This window comes from Pimephales promelas, chromosome 24 (genome assembly GCF_988280905.1).
Source record: "Pimephales promelas chromosome 24, fPimPro1.hap1.1, whole genome shotgun sequence".
Taxonomy (NCBI): Eukaryota; Metazoa; Chordata; class Actinopteri; order Cypriniformes; family Leuciscidae; genus Pimephales; species Pimephales promelas.
In genome coordinates, this window is record NC_142792.1 from 27,479,908 (window position 1) to 27,501,111 (window position 21,204).

The window sequence follows — 21,204 nt, forward strand, 5'->3', positions numbered from 1 at the left end:
AACGACAGTGGTACCCCTTACGTTTTTTTTTTGGGGGCGAAAAATTAAGTTTCTCCAATCTTCCCAAAACTCTGGATTCTGATAGAGGGCCATGAGACTTAGACCTGAGTGCAAAAATGGAGGCTCTAGCCCCTTCCAGAGCTGAGATATCGAAACTCAAAAATTCGGCCCGAAAAAAAAACGACAGTGGTACCCCTTACGTGTTTTTTTTTGGGCGAAAAATTAAGTTTCTCCAATCTTCCCAAAACTCTGGATTCTGATAGAGGGCCATGAGACTTAGACCTGAGTGCAAAAATGGAGGCTCTAGCCCCTTCCAGAGCTGAGATATCGAAACTCAAAAATTCGGCCCGAAAAAAAAAAACGACAGTGGTACCCCTTACGTTTTTTTTTTTCAGGTGAAAAATTAAGTTTCTCCAATCTTCCCAAAACTCTGGATTCTGATAGAGGGCCATGAGACTTAGACCTGAGTGCAAAAATGGAGGCTCTAGCCCCTTCCAGAGCTGAGATATCGAAACTCAAAAATTCGGCCCGAAAAAAAAACGACAGTGGTACCCCTTACGTGTTTTTTTTTGGGCGAAAAATTAAGTTTCTCCAATCTTCCCAAAACTCTGGATTCTGATAGAGGGCCATGAGACTTAGACCTGAGTGCAAAAATGGAGGCTCTAGCCCCTTCCAGAGCTGAGATATCGAAACTCAAAAATTCGGCCCGAAAAAAAAACGACAGTGGTACCCCTGACGTTTTTTTTTTTTTTGGGCGAAAAATTAAGTTTCTCCAATCTTCCCAAAACTCTGGATTCTGATAGAGGGCTATGAGACTTAGATCTGAGTGCAAAAATGGAGGCTCTAGCCCCTTCCAGAGCTGAGATATCGAAACTCAAAAATACGGCCCGAAAAAAAAACGACAGTGGTACCCCTTACGTTTTTTTTTTTGGGCGAAAAATTAAGTTTCTCCAATCTTCCCAAAAGTCTGGATTCTGATAGAGGGCCATGAGACTTAGACCTGAGTGCAAAAATGGAGGCTCTAGCCCCTTCCAGAGCTGAGATATCGAAACTCAAAAATTCGGCCCGAAAAAAAAACGACAGTGGTACCCCTTACGTTTTTTTTTTGGGGGCGAAAAATTAAGTTTCTCCAATCTTCCCAAAACTCTGGATTCTGATAGAGGGCCATGAGACTTAGACCTGAGTGCAAAAATGGAGGCTCTAGCCCCTTCCAGAGCTGAGATATTGAAACTCAAAAATTCGGCCCGAAAAAAACCCCACAGTGGTACCCCTTACGTTTTTTTTTTGGGGCGAAAAATTAAGTTTCTCCAATCTTCCCAAAACTCTGGATTCTGATAGAGGGCCATGAGACTTAGACCTGAGTGCAAAAATGGAGGCTCTAGCCCCTTCCAGAGCTGAGATATCGAAACTCAAAAATTATAAATTATAAATATCTCAATATCTCAGCTCTGGAAGGGTCTAGAGCCTCCATTTTTGCACTCAGGTCTAAGTCCCATGGCCCTCTATCAGAATCCAGCGTTTCGAGAAGATCAGAGAAACTCAAAATTTCGACCCCCGAAAAAAACGACAGTGTTACCCCTGTCATTTTTTTCTTTTTTTGGGGGGCGAAAAAATAAGTTTCTGCAATCTTCTTGAAACTCTGGATTCTGATAGAGGGCCATGGGACTTAGACCTGAGTGCAAAAATGGAGGCTCTAGCCCCTTCCAGAGCTGAGATATCGAAACTCAAAAATTCGGCCCAAAAAAAAAACGACAGTGGTACCCCTTACGTTTTTTTTTTTGGGTGAAAAATTAAGTTTCTCCAATATTCCCAAAACTCTGGATTCTGATAGAGGGCCATGAGACTTAGACCTGAGTGCAAAATGGAGGCTCTAGCCCCTTCCAGAGCTGAGATATCGAAACTCAAAAATTCGGCCCGAAAAAAAAAACGACAGTGGTACCCCTTACGTTTTTTTTTTTGGGTGAAAAATTAAGTTTCTCCAATCTTCCCAAAACTCTGGATTCTGATAGAGGGCCATGAGACTTAGACCTGAGTGCAAAAATGGAGGCTCTAGCCCCTTCCAGAGCTGAGATATCGAAACTCAAAAATTCGGCCCGAAAAAAAAACGACAGTGGTACCCCTTACGTTTTTTTTTTTCGGGTGAAAAATTAAGTTTCTCCAATCTTCGCAAAACTCTGGATTCTGATAGAGGGCCATGAGACTTAGACCTGAGTGCAAAAATGGAGGCTCTAGCACCTTCCAGAGCTGAGATATCGAAACTCAAAAAATTCGGCCCGAAAAAAAAACGACAGTGGTACCCCTTACGTGTTTTTTTTGGGGCGAAAAATTAAGTTTCTCCAATCTTCCCAAAACTCTGGATTCTGATAGAGGGCCATGAGACTTAGACCTGAGTGCAAAAATGGAGGCTCTAGCCCCTTCCAGAGCTGAGATATCGAAACTCAAAAATTCGGCCCGAAAAAAAAAACGACAGTGGTACCCCTTACGTTTTTTTTTTGGGGCGAAAAATTAAGTTTCTCCAATCTTCCCAAAACTCTGGATTCTGATAGAGGGCCATGAGACTTAGACCTGAGTGCAAAAATGGAGGCTCTAGCACCTTCCAGAGCTGAGATATCGAAACTCAAAAATTCGGCCCGAAAAAAAAACGACAGTGGTACCCCTTACGTTTTTTTTTTTTCGGGTGAAAAATTAAGTTTCTCCAATCTTTCCAAAACTCTGGATTCTGATAGAGGGCCATGAGACTTAGACCTGAGTGCAAAAATGGAGGCTCTAGCCCCTTCCAGAGCTGAGATATCGAAACTCAAAAATTCGGCCCGAAAAAAAAACGACAGTGGTACCCCTTACGTGTTTTTTTTGGGGCGAAAAATTAAGTTTCTCCAATCTTCCCAAAACTCTGGATTCTGATAGAGGGCCATGAGACTTAGACCTGAGTGCAAAAATGGAGGCTCTAGCCCCTTCCAGAGCTGAGATATCGAAACTCAAAAATTCGGCCCGAAAAAAAAACGACAGTGGTACCCCTTACGTTTTTTTTTCGGGGGAAAAATTAGGTTTCTCCAATCTTCCCAAAACTCTGGATTCTGATAGAGGGCCATAAGACTTAGACCTGAGTGCAAAAATGGAGGCTCTAGCCCCTTCCAGAGCCGAGATATCGAAACTCAAAAATTCGGCCCGAAAAAAAAAACGACAGTGGTACCCCTTACGTTTTTTTTTTGGGGCGAAAAATTAAGTTTCTCCAATCTTCCCAAAACTCTGGATTCTGATAGAGGGCCATGAGACTTAGACCTGAGTGCAAAAATGGAGGCTCTAGCACCTTCCAGAGCTGAGATATCGAAACTCAAAAATTCGGCCCGAAAAAAAAACGACAGTGGTACCCCTTACGTTTTTTTTTTTTTGGGCGAAAAACTAAGTTTCTCCAATCTTCCCAAAACTCTGGATTCTGATAGAGGGCCATGAGATTTAGACCTGAGTGCAAAAATGGAGGATCTAGCCCCTTCCAGAGCTGAGATATCGAAACTCAAAAATTCGGCCCGAAAAAAAACGACAGTGGTACCCCTTACGGTTTTTTTTTTTCGGGTGAAAAATTACGTTTCTCCAATCTTCCCAAAACTCTGGATTCTGATAGAGGGCCATGAGACTTAGACCTGAGTGCAAAAATGGAGGCTCTAGCCCCTTCCAGAGCTGAGATATCGAAACTCAAAAATTCGGCCCGAAAAAAAAACGACAGTGGTACCCCTTACGTTTTTTTTTTTCGGGCGAAAAATTAAGTTTCTCCAATCTTCCCAAAACTCTGGATTCTGATAGAGGGCCATGAGACTTAGACCTGAGTGCAAAAATGGAGGCTCTAGCACCTTCCAGAGCTGAGATATCGAAACTCAAAAATTCGGCCCGAAAAAAAAACGACAGTGGTACCCCTTACGTTTTTTTTTTGGGGGCGAAAAACTAAGTTTCTCCAATCTTCCCAAAACTCTGGATTCTGATAGAGGGCCATGAGACTTAGACCTGAGTGCAAAAATGGAGGATCTAGCCCCTTCCAGAGCTGAGATATCGAAACTCAAAAATTCGGCCCGAAAAAAAAACGACAGTGGTACCCCTTACGTTTTTTTTTCGGGGGAAAAATTAGGTTTCTCCAATCTTCCCAAAACTCTGGATTCTGATAGAGGGCCATGAGACTTAGACCTGAGTGCAAAAATGGAGGCTCTAGCCCCTTCCAGAGCTGAGATATCGAAACTCAAAAATTCGGCCCGAAAAAAAAAACGACAGTGGTACCCCTTACTTTTTTTTTTTGGGGCGAAAAATTAAGTTTCTCCAATCTTCCCAAAACTCTGGATTCTGATAGAGGGCCATGAGACTTAGACCTGAGTGCAAAAATGGAGGCTCTAGCCCCTTCCAGAGCGGAGATATCGAAACTCAAAAATTCGGCCCGAAAAAAAAACGACAGTGGTACCCCTTACGTTTTTTTTTTTTGGGCGAAAAACTAAGTTTCTCCAATCTTCCCAAAACTCTGGATTCTGATAGAGGGCCATGAGACTTAGACCTGAGTGCAAAAATGGAGGATCTAGCCCCTTCCAGAGCTGAGATATCGAAACTCAAAAATTCGGCCCGAAAAAAAACGACAGTGGCACCCCTTACGGTTTTTTTTTTTCGGGTGAAAAATTACGTTTCTCCAATCTTCTCAAAACTCTGGATTCTGATAGAGGGCCATGAGACTTAGACCTGAGTGCAAAAATGGAGGCTCTAGCCCCTTCCAGAGCTGAGATATCGAAACTCAAAAATTCGGCCCGAAAAAAAAAAAACGACAGTGGTACCCCTTACGGTTTTTTTTTTGGGCGAAAAATTAAGTTTCTCCAATCTTCCCAAAATTCTGGATTCTGATAGAGGGCCATGAGACTTAGACCTGAGTGCAAAAATGGAGGCTCTAGCCCCTTCCAGAGCTGAGATATCGAAACTCAAAAATTCGGCCCGAAAAAAAAACGACAGTGGTACCCCTTACGTTTTTTTTTGGGGGGCGAAAAATTAAGTTTCTCCAATCTTCCCAAAACTCTGGATTCTGATAGAGGGCCATGAGACTTAGACCTGAGTGCAAAAATGGAGGCTCTAGCCCCTTCCAGAGCTGAGATATTGAAACTCAAAAATTCGGCCCGAAAAAAACCCCACAGTGGTACCCCTTACGTTTTTTTTTTGGGGCGAAAAATTAAGTTTCTCCAATCTTCCCAAAACTCTGGATTCTGATAGAGGGCCATGAGACTTAGACCTGAGTGCAAAAATGGAGGCTCTAGCCCCTTCCAGAGCTGAGATATCGAAACTCAAAAATTATAAATTATAAATATCTCAATATCTCAGCTCTGGAAGGGTCTAGAGCCTCCATTTTTGCACTCAGGTCTAAGTCCCATGGCCCTCTATCAGAATCCAGCGTTTCGAGAAGATCAGAGAAACTCAAAATTTCGACCCCCGAAAAAAACGACAGTGTTACCCCTGTCATTTTTTTCTTTTTTTGGGGGGCGAAAAAATAAGTTTCTGCAATCTTCTTGAAACTCTGGATTCTGATAGAGGGCCATGGGACTTAGACCTGAGTGCAAAAATGGAGGCTCTAGCCCCTTCCAGAGCTGAGATATCGAAACTCAAAAATTCGGCCCAAAAAAAAAACGACAGTGGTACCCCTTACGTTTTTTTTTTTGGGCGAAAAATTAAGTTTCTCCAATCTTCCCAAAACTCTGGATTCTGATAGAGGGCCATGAGACTTAGACCTGAGTGCAAAATGGAGGCTCTAGCCCCTTCCAGAGCTGAGATATCGAAACTCAAAAATTCGGCCCGAAAAAAAAAACGACAGTGGTACCCCTTACGTTTTTTTTTTGGGTGAAAAATTAAGTTTCTCCAATCTTCCCAAAACTCTGGATTCTGATAGAGGGCCATGAGACTTAGACCTGAGTGCAAAAATGGAGGCTCTAGCCCCTTCCAGAGCTGAGATATCGAAACTCAAAAATTCGGCCCGAAAAAAAAAACGACAGTGGTACCCCTTACGTTTTTTTTTTGGGGCGAAAAATTAAGTTTCTCCAATCTTCCCAAAACTCTGGATTCTGATAGAGGGCCATGAGACTTAGACCTGAGTGCAAAAATGGAGGCTCTAGCACCTTCCAGAGCTGAGATATCGAAACTCAAAAATTCGGCCCGAAAAAAAAACGACAGTGGTACCCCTTACGTTTTTTTTTTTTCGGGTGAAAAATTAAGTTTCTCCAATCTTTCCAAAACTCTGGATTCTGATAGAGGGCCATGAGACTTAGACCTGAGTGCAAAAATGGAGGCTCTAGCCCCTTCCAGAGCTGAGATATCGAAACTCAAAAATTCGGCCCGAAAAAAAAACGACAGTGGTACCCCTTACGTGTTTTTTTTGGGGCGAAAAATTAAGTTTCTCCAATCTTCCCAAAACTCTGGATTCTGATAGAGGGCCATGAGACTTAGACCTGAGTGCAAAAATGGAGGCTCTAGCCCCTTCCAGAGCTGAGATATCGAAACTCAAAAATTCGGCCCGAAAAAAAAACGACAGTGGTACCCCTTACGTTTTTTTTTCGGGGGAAAAATTAGGTTTCTCCAATCTTCCCAAAACTCTGGATTCTGATAGAGGGCCATGAGACTTAGACCTGAGTGCAAAAATGGAGGCTCTAGCCCCTTCCAGAGCCGAGATATCGAAACTCAAAAATTCGGCCCGAAAAAAAAAACGACAGTGGTACCCCTTACGTTTTTTTTTTGGGGCGAAAAATTAAGTTTCTCCAATCTTCCCAAAACTCTGGATTCTGATAGAGGGCCATGAGACTTAGACCTGAGTGCAAAAATGGAGGCTCTAGCACCTTCCAGAGCTGAGATATCGAAACTCAAAAATTCGGCCCGAAAAAAAAACGACAGTGGTACCCCTTACGTTTTTTTTTTTTTGGGCGAAAAACTAAGTTTCTCCAATCTTCCCAAAACTCTGGATTCTGATAGAGGGCCATGAGATTTAGACCTGAGTGCAAAAATGGAGGATCTAGCCCCTTCCAGAGCTGAGATATCGAAACTCAAAAATTCGGCCCGAAAAAAAACGACAGTGGTACCCCTTACGGTTTTTTTTTTTCGGGTGAAAAATTACGTTTCTCCAATCTTCCCAAAACTCTGGATTCTGATAGAGGGCCATGAGACTTAGACCTGAGTGCAAAAATGGAGGCTCTAGCCCCTTCCAGAGCTGAGATATCGAAACTCAAAAATTCGGCCCGAAAAAAAAACGACAGTGGTACCCCTTACGTGTTTTTTTTGGGGCGAAAAATTAAGTTTCTCCAATCTTCCCAAAACTCTGGATTCTGATAGAGGGCCATGAGACTTAGACCTGAGTGCAAAAATGGAGGCTCTAGCCCCTTCCAGAGCTGAGATATCGAAACTCAAAAATTCGGCCCGAAAAAAAAACGACAGTGGTACCCCTTACGTTTTTTTTTTCGGGGGAAAAATTAGGTTTCTCCAATCTTCCCAAAACTCTGGATTCTGATAGAGGGCCATGAGACTTAGACCTGAGTGCAAAAATGGAGGCTCTAGCCCCTTCCAGAGCTGAGATATCGAAACTCAAAAATTCGGCCCGAAAAAAAAAACGACAGTGGTACCCCTTACGTTTTTTTTTTGGGGCGAAAAATTAAGTTTCTCCAATCTTCCCAAAACTCTGGATTCTGATAGAGGGCCATGAGACTTAGACCTGAGTGCAAAAATGGAGGCTCTAGCACCTTCCAGAGCTGAGATATCGAAACTCAAAAATTCGGCCCGAAAAAAAAACGACAGTGGTACCCCTTACGTTTTTTTTTTTTCGGGTGAAAAATTAAGTTTCTCCAATCTTTCCAAAACTCTGGATTCTGATAGAGGGCCATGAGACTTAGACCTGAGTGCAAAAATGGAGGCTCTAGCCCCTTCCAGAGCTGAGATATCGAAACTCAAAAATTCGGCCCGAAAAAAAAACGACAGTGGTACCCCTTACGTGTTTTTTTTGGGGCGAAAAATTAAGTTTCTCCAATCTTCCCAAAACTCTGGATTCTGATAGAGGGCCATGAGACTTAGACCTGAGTGCAAAAATGGAGGCTCTAGCCCCTTCCAGAGCTGAGATATCGAAACTCAAAAATTCGGCCCGAAAAAAAAACGACAGTGGTACCCCTTACGTTTTTTTTTCGGGGGAAAAATTAGGTTTCTCCAATCTTCCCAAAACTCTGGATTCTGATAGAGGGCCATGAGACTTAGACCTGAGTGCAAAAATGGAGGCTCTAGCCCCTTCCAGAGCCGAGATATCGAAACTCAAAAATTCGGCCCGAAAAAAAAAACGACAGTGGTACCCCTTACGTTTTTTTTTTGGGGCGAAAAATTAAGTTTCTCCAATCTTCCCAAAACTCTGGATTCTGATAGAGGGCCATGAGACTTAGACCTGAGTGCAAAAATGGAGGCTCTAGCACCTTCCAGAGCTGAGATATCGAAACTCAAAAATTCGGCCCGAAAAAAAAACGACAGTGGTACCCCTTACGTTTTTTTTTTTTTGGGCGAAAAACTAAGTTTCTCCAATCTTCCCAAAACTCTGGATTCTGATAGAGGGCCATGAGATTTAGACCTGAGTGCAAAAATGGAGGATCTAGCCCCTTCCAGAGCTGAGATATCGAAACTCAAAAATTCGGCCCGAAAAAAAACGACAGTGGTACCCCTTACGGTTTTTTTTTTTTCGGGTGAAAAATTACGTTTCTCCAATCTTCCCAAAACTCTGGATTCTGATAGAGGGCCATGAGACTTAGACCTGAGTGCAAAAATGGAGGCTCTAGCCCCTTCCAGAGCTGAGATATCGAAACTCAAAAATTCGGCCCGAAAAAAAAACGACAGTGGTACCCCTTACGTTTTTTTTTTTCGGGCGAAAAATTAAGTTTCTCCAATCTTCCCAAAACTCTGGATTCTGATAGAGGGCCATGAGACTTAGACCTGAGTGCAAAAATGGAGGCTCTAGCACCTTCCAGAGCTGAGATATCGAAACTCAAAAATTCGGCCCGAAAAAAAAACGACAGTGGTACCCCTTACGTTTTTTTTTTTGGGGCGAAAAACTAAGTTTCTCCAATCTTCCCAAAACTCTGGATTCTGATAGAGGGCCATGAGACTTAGACCTGAGTGCAAAAATGGAGGATCTAGCCCCTTCCAGAGCTGAGATATCGAAACTCAAAAATTCGGCCCGAAAAAAAAAACGACAGTGGTACCCCTTACGTTTTTTTTTCGGGGGAAAAATTAGGTTTCTCCAATCTTCCCAAAACTCTGGATTCTGATAGAGGGCCATGAGACTTAGACCTGAGTGCAAAAATGGAGGCTCTAGCCCCTTCCAGAGCTGAGATATCGAAACTCAAAAATTCGGCCCGAAAAAAAAAACGACAGTGGTACCCCTTACTTTTTTTTTTTGGGGCGAAAAATTAAGTTTCTCCAATCTTCCCAAAACTCTGGATTCTGATAGAGGGCCATGAGACTTAGACCTGAGTGCAAAAATGGAGGCTCTAGCCCCTTCCAGAGCGGAGATATCGAAACTCAAAAATTCGGCCCGAAAAAAAAACGACAGTGGTACCCCTTACGTTTTTTTTTTTTGGGCGAAAAACTAAGTTTCTCCAATCTTCCCAAAACTCTGGATTCTGATAGAGGGCCATGAGACTTAGACCTGAGTGCAAAAATGGAGGATCTAGCCCCTTCCAGAGCTGAGATATCGAAACTCAAAAATTCGGCCCGAAAAAAAACGACAGTGGTACCCCTTACGGTTTTTTTTTTTCGGGTGAAAAATTACGTTTCTCCAATCTTCTCAAAACTCTGGATTCTGATAGAGGGCCATGAGACTTAGACCTGAGTGCAAAAATGGAGGCTCTAGCCCCTTCCAGAGCTGAGATATCGAAACTCAAAAATTCGGCCCGAAAAAAAAAAACGACAGTGGTACCCCTTACGGTTTTTTTTTTGGGCGAAAAATTAAGTTTCTCCAATCTTCCCAAAACTCTGGATTCTGATAGAGGGCCATGAGACTTAGACCTGAGTGCAAAAATGGAGGCTCTAGCCCCTTCCAGAGCTGAGATATCGAAACTCAAAAATTCGGCCCGAAAAAAAAACGACAGTGGTACCCCTTACGTTTTTTTTTCGGGGGAAAAATTAGGTTTCTCCAATCTTCCCAAAACTCTGGATTCTGATAGAGGGCCATGAGACTTAGACCTGAGTGCAAAAATGGAGGCTCTAGCCCCTTCCAGAGCCGAGATATCGAAACTCAAAAATTCGGCCCGAAAAAAAAAACGACAGTGGTACCCCTTACGTTTTTTTTTTGGGGCGAAAAATTAAGTTTCTCCAATCTTCCCAAAACTCTGGATTCTGATAGAGGGCCATGAGACTTAGACCTGAGTGCAAAAATGGAGGCTCTAGCACCTTCCAGAGCTGAGATATCGAAACTCAAAAATTCGGCCCGAAAAAAAAACGACAGTGGTACCCCTTACGTTTTTTTTTTTTGGGCGAAAAACTAAGTTTCTCCAATCTTCCCAAAACTCTGGATTCTGATAGAGGGCCATGAGATTTAGACCTGAGTGCAAAAATGGAGGATCTAGCCCCTTCCAGAGCTGAGATATCGAAACTCAAAAATTCGGCCCGAAAAAAAACGACAGTGGTACCCCTTACGGTTTTTTTTTTTCGGGTGAAAAATTACGTTTCTCCAATCTTCCCAAAACTCTGGATTCTGATAGAGGGCCATGAGACTTAGACCTGAGTGCAAAAATGGAGGCTCTAGCCCCTTCCAGAGCTGAGATATCGAAACTCAAAAATTCGGCCCGAAAAAAAAAACGACAGTGGTACCCCTTACGTTTTTTTTTTTCGGGCGAAAAATTAAGTTTCTCCAATCTTCCCAAAACTCTGGATTCTGATAGAGGGCCATGAGACTTAGACCTGAGTGCAAAAATGGAGGCTCTAGCACCTTCCAGAGCTGAGATATCGAAACTCAAAAATTCGGCCCGAAAAAAAAACGACAGTGGTACCCCTTACGTTTTTTTTTTTGGGGCGAAAAACTAAGTTTCTCCAATCTTCCCAAAACTCTGGATTCTGATAGAGGGGCATGAGACTTAGACCTGAGTGCAAAAATGGAGGATCTAGCCCCTTCCAGAGCTGAGATATCGAAACTCAAAAATTCGGCCCGAAAAAAAAACGACAGTGGTACCCCTTACGTTTTTTTTTCGGGGGAAAAATTAGGTTTCTCCAATCTTCCCAAAACTCTGGATTCTGATAGAGGGCCATGAGACTTAGACCTGAGTGCAAAAATGGAGGCTCTAGCCCCTTCCAGAGCTGAGATATCGAAACTCAAAAATTCGGCCCGAAAAAAAAAACGACAGTGGTACCCCTTACTTTTTTTTTTTGGGGCGAAAAATTAAGTTTCTCCAATCTTCCCAAAACTCTGGATTCTGATAGAGGGCCATGAGACTTAGACCTGAGTGCAAAAATGGAGGCTCTAGCCCCTTCCAGAGCGGAGATATCGAAACTCAAAAATTCGGCCCGAAAAAAAAACGACAGTGGTACCCCTTACGTTTTTTTTTTTGGGCGAAAAACTAAGTTTCTCCAATCTTCCCAAAACTCTGGATTCTGATAGAGGGCCATGAGACTTAGACCTGAGTGCAAAAATGGAGGATCTAGCCCCTTCCAGAGCTGAGATATCGAAACTCAAAAATTCGGCCCGAAAAAAAACGACAGTGGTACCCCTTACGGTTTTTTTTTTTCGGGTGAAAAATTAAGTTTCTCCAATCTTCTCAAAACTCTGGATTCTGATAGAGGGCCATGAGACTTAGACCTGAGTGCAAAAATGGAGGCTCTAGCCCCTTCCAGAGCTGAGATATCGAAACTCAAAAATTCGGCCCGAAAAAAAAAAACGACAGTGGTACCCCTTACGGTTTTTTTTTTGGGCGAAAAATTAAGTTTCTCCAATCTTCCCAAAACTCTGGATTCTGATAGAGGGCCATGAGACTTAGACCTGAGTGCAAAAATGGAGGCTCTAGCCCCTTCCAGAGCGGAGATATCGAAACTCAAAAATTCAGCCCGAAAAAAAAAACGACAGTGGTACACCTTACGTTTTTTTTTTTTCGGGTGAAAAATTAAGTTTCTCCAATCTTCGCAAAACTCTGGATTCTGATAGAGGGCCATGAGACTTAGACCTGAGTGCAAAAATGGAGGCTCTAGCACCTTCCAGAGCTGAGATATCGAAACTCAAAAATTCGGCCCGAAAAAAAAAACGACAGTGGTACCCCTTACGTTTTTTTTTTTTTTTTGGGCGAAAAATTAAGTTTCTCCAATCTTCGCAAAACTCTGGATTCTGATAGAGGGCCATGAGACAGACCTGAGTGCAAAAATGGAGGCTCTAGCCCCTTCCAGAGCGGAGATATCGAAACTCAAAAATTCGGCCCGAAAAAAAAACGACAGTGGTACCCCTTACGTTTTTTTTTTTTCGGGTGAAAAATTAAGTTTCTCCAATCTTCTCAAAACTCTGGATTCTGATAGAGGGCCATGAGACTTAGACCTGAGTGCAAAAATGGAGGATCTAGCCCCTTCCAGAGCTGAGATATCGAAACTCAAAAATTCGGCCCGAAAAAAAACGACAGTGGTACCCCTTACGTTTTTTTTTCGGGGGAAAAATTAGGTTTCTCCAATCTTCCCAAAACTCTGGATTCTGATAGAGGGCCATGAGACTTAGACCTGAGTGCAAAAATGGAGGCTCTAGCCCCTTCCAGAGCTGAGATATCGAAACTCAAAAATTCGGCCCGAAAAAAAAAACGACAGTGGTACCCCTTACGTTTTTTTTTTTTTGGGCGAAAAACTAAGTTTCTCCAATCTTCCCAAAACTCTGGATTCTGATAGAGGGCCATGAGACTTAGACCTGAGTGCAAAAATGGAGGCTCTAGCACCTTCCAGAGCTGAGATATCGAAACTCAAAAATTCGGCCCGAAAAAAAAACCACAGTGGTACCCCTTACGGTTTTTTTTTTTCGGGTGAAAAATTACGTTTCTCCAATCTTCCCAAAACTATGGATTCTGATAGAGGGCCATGAGACTTAGACCTGAGTGCAAAAATGGAGGATCTAGCCCCTTTCAGACCTGAGATATCGAAACTCAAAAATTCGGCCCGAAAAAAAAACGACAGTGGTACCCCTTACGTTTTTTTTTTTTGGGCGAAAAATTAAGTTTCTCCAATCTTCCCAAAACTATGGATTCTGATAGAGGGCCATGATACTTAGACCTGAGTGCAAAAATGAAGGCTCTAACCCCTTCCAGAGCTGAGATATCGAAACTCAAAAATTCGGCCCGAAAAAAAAACGACAGTGGTACCCCTTACGTGTTTTTTTTGGGGCGAAAAATTAAGTTTCTCCAATCTTCCCAAAACTCTGGATTCTGATAGAGGGCCATGAGACTTAGACCTGAGTGCAAAAATGGAGGCTCTAGCACCTTCCAGAGCTGAGATATCGAAACTCAAAAATTCGGCCAGAAAAAAAAAAGACAGTGGTACCCCTTACGTTTTTTTTTTTTCAGGTGAAAAATTAAGTTTCTCCAATCTTTCCAAAACTCTGGATTCTGATAGAGGGCCATGAGACTTAGACCTGAGTGCAAAAATGGAGGCTCTAACCCCTTCCAGAGCTGAGATATCGAAACTCAAAAATTCGGCCCGAAAAAAAAACGACAGTGGTACCCCTTACGTGTTTTTTTTGGGGCGAAAAATTAAGTTTCTCCAATCTTCCCAAAACTCTGGATTCTGATAGAGGGCCATGAGACTTAGACCTGAGTGCAAAAATGGAGGCTCTAGCCCCTTCCAGAGCTGAGATATCGAAACTCAAAAATTCGGCCCGAAAAAAAAAACGACAGTGGTACCCCTTACGTTTTTTTTTTGGGGCGAAAAATTAAGTTTCTCCAATCTTCCCAAAACTCTGGATTCTGATAGAGGGCCATGAGACTTAGACCTGAGTGCAAAAATGGAGGCTCTAGCCCCTTCCAGAGCTGAGATATCGAAACTCAAAAATTCGGCCCGAAAAAAAAAACGACAGTGGTACCCCTTACGTTTTTTTTTTTCGGGTGAAAAATTAAGTTTCTCCAATCTTTCCAAAACTCTGGATTCTGATAGAGGGCAATGAGACTTAGACCTGAGTGCAAAAATGGAGGCTCTAGCCCCTTCCAGAGCTGAGATATCGAAACTCAAAAATTCGGCCCGAAAAAAAAACGACAGTGGTACCCCTTACGTGTTTTTTTTGGGGCGAAAAATTAAGTTTCTCCAATCTTCCCAAAACTCTGGATTCTGATAGAGGGCCATGAGACTTAGACCTGAGTGCAAAAATGGAGGCTCTAGCCCCTTCCAGAGCTGAGATATCGGAACTCAAAAATTCGGCCCGAAAAAAAAACGACAGTGGTACCCCTTACGTTTTTTTTTCGGGGGAAAAATTAGGTTTCTCCAATCTTCCCAAAACTCTGGATTCTGATAGAGGGCCATGAGACTTAGACCTGAGTGCAAAAATGGAGGCTCTAGCCCCTTCCAGAGCGGAGATATCGAAACTCAAAAATTCGGCCCGAAAAAAAAACGACAGTGGTACCCCTTACGTTTTTTTTTTTTCGGGTGAAAAATTAAGTTTCTCCAATCTTCCCAAAACTCTGGATTCTGATAGAGGGCCATGAGACTTAGACCTGAGTGCAAAAATGGAGGCTCTAGCCCCTTCCAGAGCTGAGATATCGAAACTCAAAAATTCGGCCCGAAAAAAAAAACGACAGTGGTACCCCTTACGTTTTTTTTTTTTGGGCGAAAAACTAAGTTTCTCCAATCTTCCCAAAACTCTGGATTCTGATAGAGGGCCATGAGACTTAGACCTGAGTGCAAAAATGGAGGCTCTAGCACCTTCCAGAGCTGAGATATCGAAACTCAAAAATTCGGCCCGAAAAAAAAACCACAGTGGTACCCCTTACGGTTTTTTTTTTTTCGGGTGAAAAATTACGTTTCTCCAATCTTCCCAAAACTATGGATTCTGATAGAGGGCCATGAGACTTAGACCTGAGTGCAAAAATGGAGGATCTAGCCCCTTCCAGACCTGAGATATCGAAACTCAAAAATTCGGCCCGAAAAAAAAACGACAGTGGTACCCCTTACGTTTTTTTTTTTTGGGCGAAAAATTAAGTTTCTCCAATCTTCCCAAAACTATGGATTCTGATAGAGGGCCATGATACTTAGACCTGAGTGCAAAAATGAAGGCTCTAACCCCTTCCAGAGCTGAGATATCGAAACTCAAAAATTCGGCCCGAAAAAAAAACGACAGTGGTACCCCTTACGTGTTTTTTTTGGGGCGAAAAATTAAGTTTCTCCAATCTTCCCAAAACTCTGGATTCTGATAGAGGGCCATGAGACTTAGACCTGAGTGCAAAAATGGAGGCTCTAGCCCCTTCCAGAGCTGAGATATCGAAACTCAAAAATTCGGCCCGAAAAAAAAACGACAGTGGTACCCCTTACGTTTTTTTTTCGGGGGAAAAATTAGGTTTCTCCAATCTTCCCAAAACTCTGGATTCTGATAGAGGGCCATGAGACTTAGACCTGAGTGCAAAATTGGAGGCTCTAGCCCCTTCCAGAGCTGAGATATCGAAACTCAAAAATTCGGCCCGAAAAAAAAAACGACAGTGGTACCCCTTACGTTTTTTTTTTGGGGCGAAAAATTAAGTTTCTCCAATCTTCCCAAAACTCTGGATTCTGATAGAGGGCCATGAGACTTAGACCTGAGTGCAAAAATGGAGGCTCTAGCACCTTCCAGAGCTGAGATATCGAAACTCAAAAATTCGGCCCGAAAAAAAAAACGACAGTGGTACCCCTTACGTTTTTTTTTTTTCGGGTGAAAAATTAAGTTTCTCCAATCTTTCCAAAACTCTGGATTCTGATAGAGGGCCATGAGACTTAGACCTGAGTTCAAAAATGGAGGCTCTAGCCCCTTCCAGAGCTGAGATATCGAAACTCAAAAATTCGGCCCGAAAAAAAAACGACAGTGGTACCCCTTACGTTTTTTTTTTTCGGGCGAAAAATTAAGTTTCTCCAATCTTCCCAAAACTCTGGATTCTGATAGAGGGCCATGAGACTTAGACCTGAGTGCAAAAATGGAGGCTCTAGCCCCTTCCAGAGCTGAGATATCGAAACTCAAAAATTCGGCCCGAAAAAAAAACGAAAGTGGTACCCCTTACGTGTTTTTTTTTTTCGGGTGAAAAATTAAGTTTCTCCAATCTTCCCAAAACTCTGGATTCTGATAGAGGGCCATGAGACTTAGACCTGAGTGCAAAAATTGAGGCTCTAGCCCCTTCCAGAGCTGAGATATCGAAACTCAAAAATTATAAATTATAAATATCTCAATATCTCAGCTCTGGAAGGGGCTAGAGCCTCCATTTTTGCACTCAGGTCTAAGTCCCATGGCCCTCTATCAGAATCCAGCGTTTCGAGAAGATCAGAGAAACTCAAAATTTCGACCCCCGAAAAAAACGACAGTGTTACCCCTGTCATTTTTTTCTTTTTTTGGGGGGCGAAAAAATAAGTTTCTGCAATCTTCTTGAAACTCTGGATTCTGATAGAGGGCCTTGGGACTAAGACCTGAGTGCAAAAATGGAGGCTCTAGACCCTTCCAGAGTTGAGATATTGGCATAAATGCTATGTGGGATCTCAATATCTCAGCTCTGGAAGGGTCTAGAGCAGGGGTTCCCAACCTTTTTTGTGCCAGGGACCGGCATATTCATAAAAAAAATTTCAGGGACCAGTTGTCAATTTGAATACCTAAATTTTAAGATGCATCGTTTGGATTCGGAACATATCACTGTGCAAAACAGTAACAGGATATAATTTATTTGCATATAATGAATTAGGTGGCAACAAAGGCTCCTTGCATACTAATCTTTTTAAACTTTCAGAACGGCTAACCAATTTGGCTAGTGGTTTTCCAAAATTACTAGCCACGCAGCACTTTTACTATAGTAGCCACATTTTTGTTGTTGTAAAATATGATTAAAGTTGACAAAGGGGCTTTAAACGTGCTAAAGTGTACTGACTCTGTTGTAAAGCTCCTTTTTTGAAAACATGTTGTCTATTAAGATAGACATACAGTAAAATAGCTTCTTACATAAAATAAAATTGCTGCATAATTTTTTTTTTTTTTTTTTAACAGCAGTAAATACTGTAATACAGAGTAGAATAAGTATCTGCATTAGAAACAATGAGCAAAGAACAAATAATTTTTTCTAAGAAAAAATCCACAATTAAGGCAACAGGATTACAACTTCATATGGGCCTATATGACAGTTTTGGGGAGTTTGAATTGTTTGTTTTGCATCAGCATTTCCTCAAAGCTCTAACTTAATAATTATCATCAACTGGAGATGTCCATCTGAAATAAGTATAGGCCTACGGGTCGTTATTTTCCAGATTATTTCCACAGATGCATCTCCTGCTTTCTTTCATTGCATGATTAATTTTAAACATAAAATTAACTCTGGAAATATAGTTGTGATATGACGTGGCATAAGGGCAGCCCTGCTAGTGTCCATAAATCATGAAGATTATTTTTTCTTTATATCGGCCACCACGCACAATCACTTGTCTAGAGCCTCAATTTTTGCACTCAGGTCTAAGTCTCATGGCCCTCTATCAGAATCGAGAGTTTCAAGACAGATCAGTGCAAAAATGGAGGCTCTAGACCCTTCCAGAGCTGAGATATGGACATCCCACATAGAATTTATGCCATTATAAAAAGTAGTGGGTTCGTGGATGGTGAAAATATGGGACGGCGCTTGGTGCTACGGACTCAGGGGCCCCAGCTGAGTGCAGTAAAATAGTTTTTATCATGACAGGAACTTTAATTAAAATGTCCACATCAAATAAACTGTCTGAAACATCATTCAATAGATTGCCGGTGGGATTCTGTCCAATTGCAGCTTATTGAATGAAGGCCGGGGTTAGTATATTTAAAAATAGTGGGTTATTGGACAAATAGTGAGTTCGCGGACAGTGGAATTTTGGGATGGCGCTTGGTGCTACGGACCCAGGGTGCGGTAAAATAGTTTTTTTCACGACAGGAACTTTAATTAAAATGTCTATCAAAAACACTACCCGAATCCCCATTCAATAGATTGCCGGTGGGACCGCGTCCAATTGCACCATATTGAATGAACTGCGGAAAAACGTAAAAAAATATAGTGGGTTATTGGACAAATAGTGGGTTCGTGGGATGGGGGCGTGGCCCGGGAGTGGTCCCGGGACATTTGGTAAATATAGTGGGTTATTGAACAAATAGTGGGTTCGTGGAACAGGGGCGTGGCCGGGGAGTGGGCAGGGGGTGGTCCCGTGACATTTGGCAAATATAGTGGGTTATTGGGCAAATAGTGGGTTTGTGGGACGGGGGCGTGGCCCGGCAGTGGGCGGGGGGTGGTCCCGTGACATTTGGCAAATATAGTACGTTATTGGACAAATAGTGGGTTCGTGGGACGGGGGCGTGTCAGTGGGCGGGGGGGCTGGTCGCCGGACGCCCTGTGGAAGGGCGAATAGTGGGTTCGTGGGACGTTTTGAGGGTGGCTCCACCGAGGGGGCCTTTGCGAAACTGCCTCGGGGGTCCCGAAATTTCGGGCTCCTCCCGTCGGCCCCCCGGGGGGTCAGTACGGGACCGACCCGCCCGCCCGCCTCGCCCCTTTCGGCCGTCTGCCGGTCCCCCATATTGACTTATATAGTGGATCCAATCTTTGCAGGGACTGCAATGTCTGTGCCGTTAGGTTTTGTGATTTTAAGTTGTAGATATGACCCCAGCTCGATTTTTTTTGTGTTTTTTATATGCACACTTATGAGCATGACTTAACAAAAATTTGTATACTTGTCAAAAATGTATGTCAATACGTCCTTCAGGCTTAACCTATAAGAACCTGGACCAATTTCCCCTTATAGGAAAATTATGGGGCATATAAAACAGACTAAATGGACCACTTAAAACATGTTGCTGCAGCTTTTTTCTAAATACAACCACTCCTTGTCAAAGATCTGTAAATAAAATAAAAAAAACTTTTTCAGAAGTAATACAGTTTTTGCATTTTATTTGCTTTGCCACATATTTCAAAACCGAGAATGAACAGAGAATGACACATTAAACGTACTCTTGCATCAGCTGTTGTGTAAACAACACTCACTTTTAACTTACCCACATCACAGATGACTACCTAACGTGAGAGTGCGCACGACAACCAGGGTACTGTAGCTCAGAATTCGAGTAGTAGCCGTATATCTCGGAACTCAGGGCACTCGGCTAACGATAAGCACCATTTGGGGAATTAAGCTCATTTTCCACCTCCCCTCGAGTAAAACATTATTATTTTTTTACTGTTTGGGAAACCATTCAGCCCATCTCCGGGTCTGGCGGTACCACGTTTAGCATAGCTTAACATAATTCATAGGTATGACGACAATACAATATTATTGTAAAATATATCACATATGAAAGCGGTAGCTGTCGTTAATTGAATCAAGCAAACAAATAGCTGTTGTTTTTGCTCCAAAAAGCTAACCTAGAAATCTAGACGCACCCTAGTGGCAGTAAAAATTATTTTGCGGCCAGTGTGGTCTAGCAACTCTCCGTTGGCTTTCGAAGTGGAAAAAACAATCTCTGGTCAGGCCAATCCCATTGTGTACAGAGTTGGTGGGGAGGCTTAAAACAATGACGGCAGAGTTGTGACGGTTATGTGCCGTGATTTCCATAGGTGATTTCCCTGATACTTGAAAACAAACAAGATTCTGGTTTGGCCGCAACCCTGGAGGACTTGAAGTTAAGGGAATGTCACTCAAGTCATTCTAAAAAAAGGAAGATGTGTTCGGAGTTTTGACTCATTCAGCTACAGCCTTTCGTTGCTCTGGTTGGTTGTAGTACGGTGGACGAGAGGTGGAAAACAAATCACAATTCAAAAAACACAACGACAATTCAAAAAACACAACGACAATTCAGAAAACACAACAACATTTCAAAGAAAACGGAAACGGTAGGTACATTTTGAGAATGGCAAACTTATCGCTGATTGGACGAGACACCTGTCAATCAAGCCTTACAGGAAGTAAGAAACTTGTGATCAACTTTGTTTTGCTAAATTCGAAAATGGAATACATTAAACACTACTTTGAAGAAGGACATTCATATGCCGTGATTGTAGACATGCTGGCGACATACCACAATATTAAAATGAGTTTGCGCTCTTTAAAAACACACCTGAAGGATGCAGGTATGTACAGAAGAAATAACTATTCGCCTATAAACGATGTAAGGAATGCTATAAGAGCAGAGCTGCGTGGACCAGGACAGCTGTTCGGCTATCGGACAATGTGGTTAGCACTTCTGCAGAAACACAAGTTACGTGTTAAACGTGATGATGTTATGCGGTTGCTGCAAGAACTCAACCCACAAGGGACAGAACTGAGGACACGTCGTAGATTCATAAGGCGTACATATCACTCCATGGGACCGAACTATCTTTGGCATGTTGATGGGTACGATAAACGAAAGCCATTTGGTTTCGGCGTGGTTTCGGATGGTTTTTCTAGACATGTCCTCTGGCTTACGTGGGCATACTAACAATGACCCTGTGGTTATTGCTCACAACTACACGTCCTGTGTACAACACCTTGGCGTCTACGAACAGACTGTGGAACAGAAAATGGGACAATGGCAGCAATACAGTGCAGTCTCCGCCATCACCACACGGACTACTATGCTGGCTCGAGAAGTCACATGTATGGCACGTCAATGAGCAATCAACGCATTGAATCTTGGTGGTCCAGCTTTAGGAAAGCAAGGTTTGTGTTTGTTTCATATTCTTGAGCATTGAAGAAACGTCAGTAAAGTGATGCGTTAGTTATACTATTGCAACTAGTACATTGTAAAATTTCAATTAAAAATAAATCATAATAACACGCAAAATGATTTTAGAACAAATTTGATGTCATTGATGTATGTGGACGTTTGTATTCTAGGGCTCAGTTCTCAGTTTGGGGACCTTAGAAATGAAGGACACTTCAATGGCAGCAATGAACACCAGTTCCTGCTTCAGTTCTGCTTCGAAAATGTTCTGCAGGCGGACTTGGATGAATGTGTAGAACTTTGGAATGAGCACAGGATTAGGCCCTCTAGACTTGCAATGTGCCCTGGAGGGGTACCAA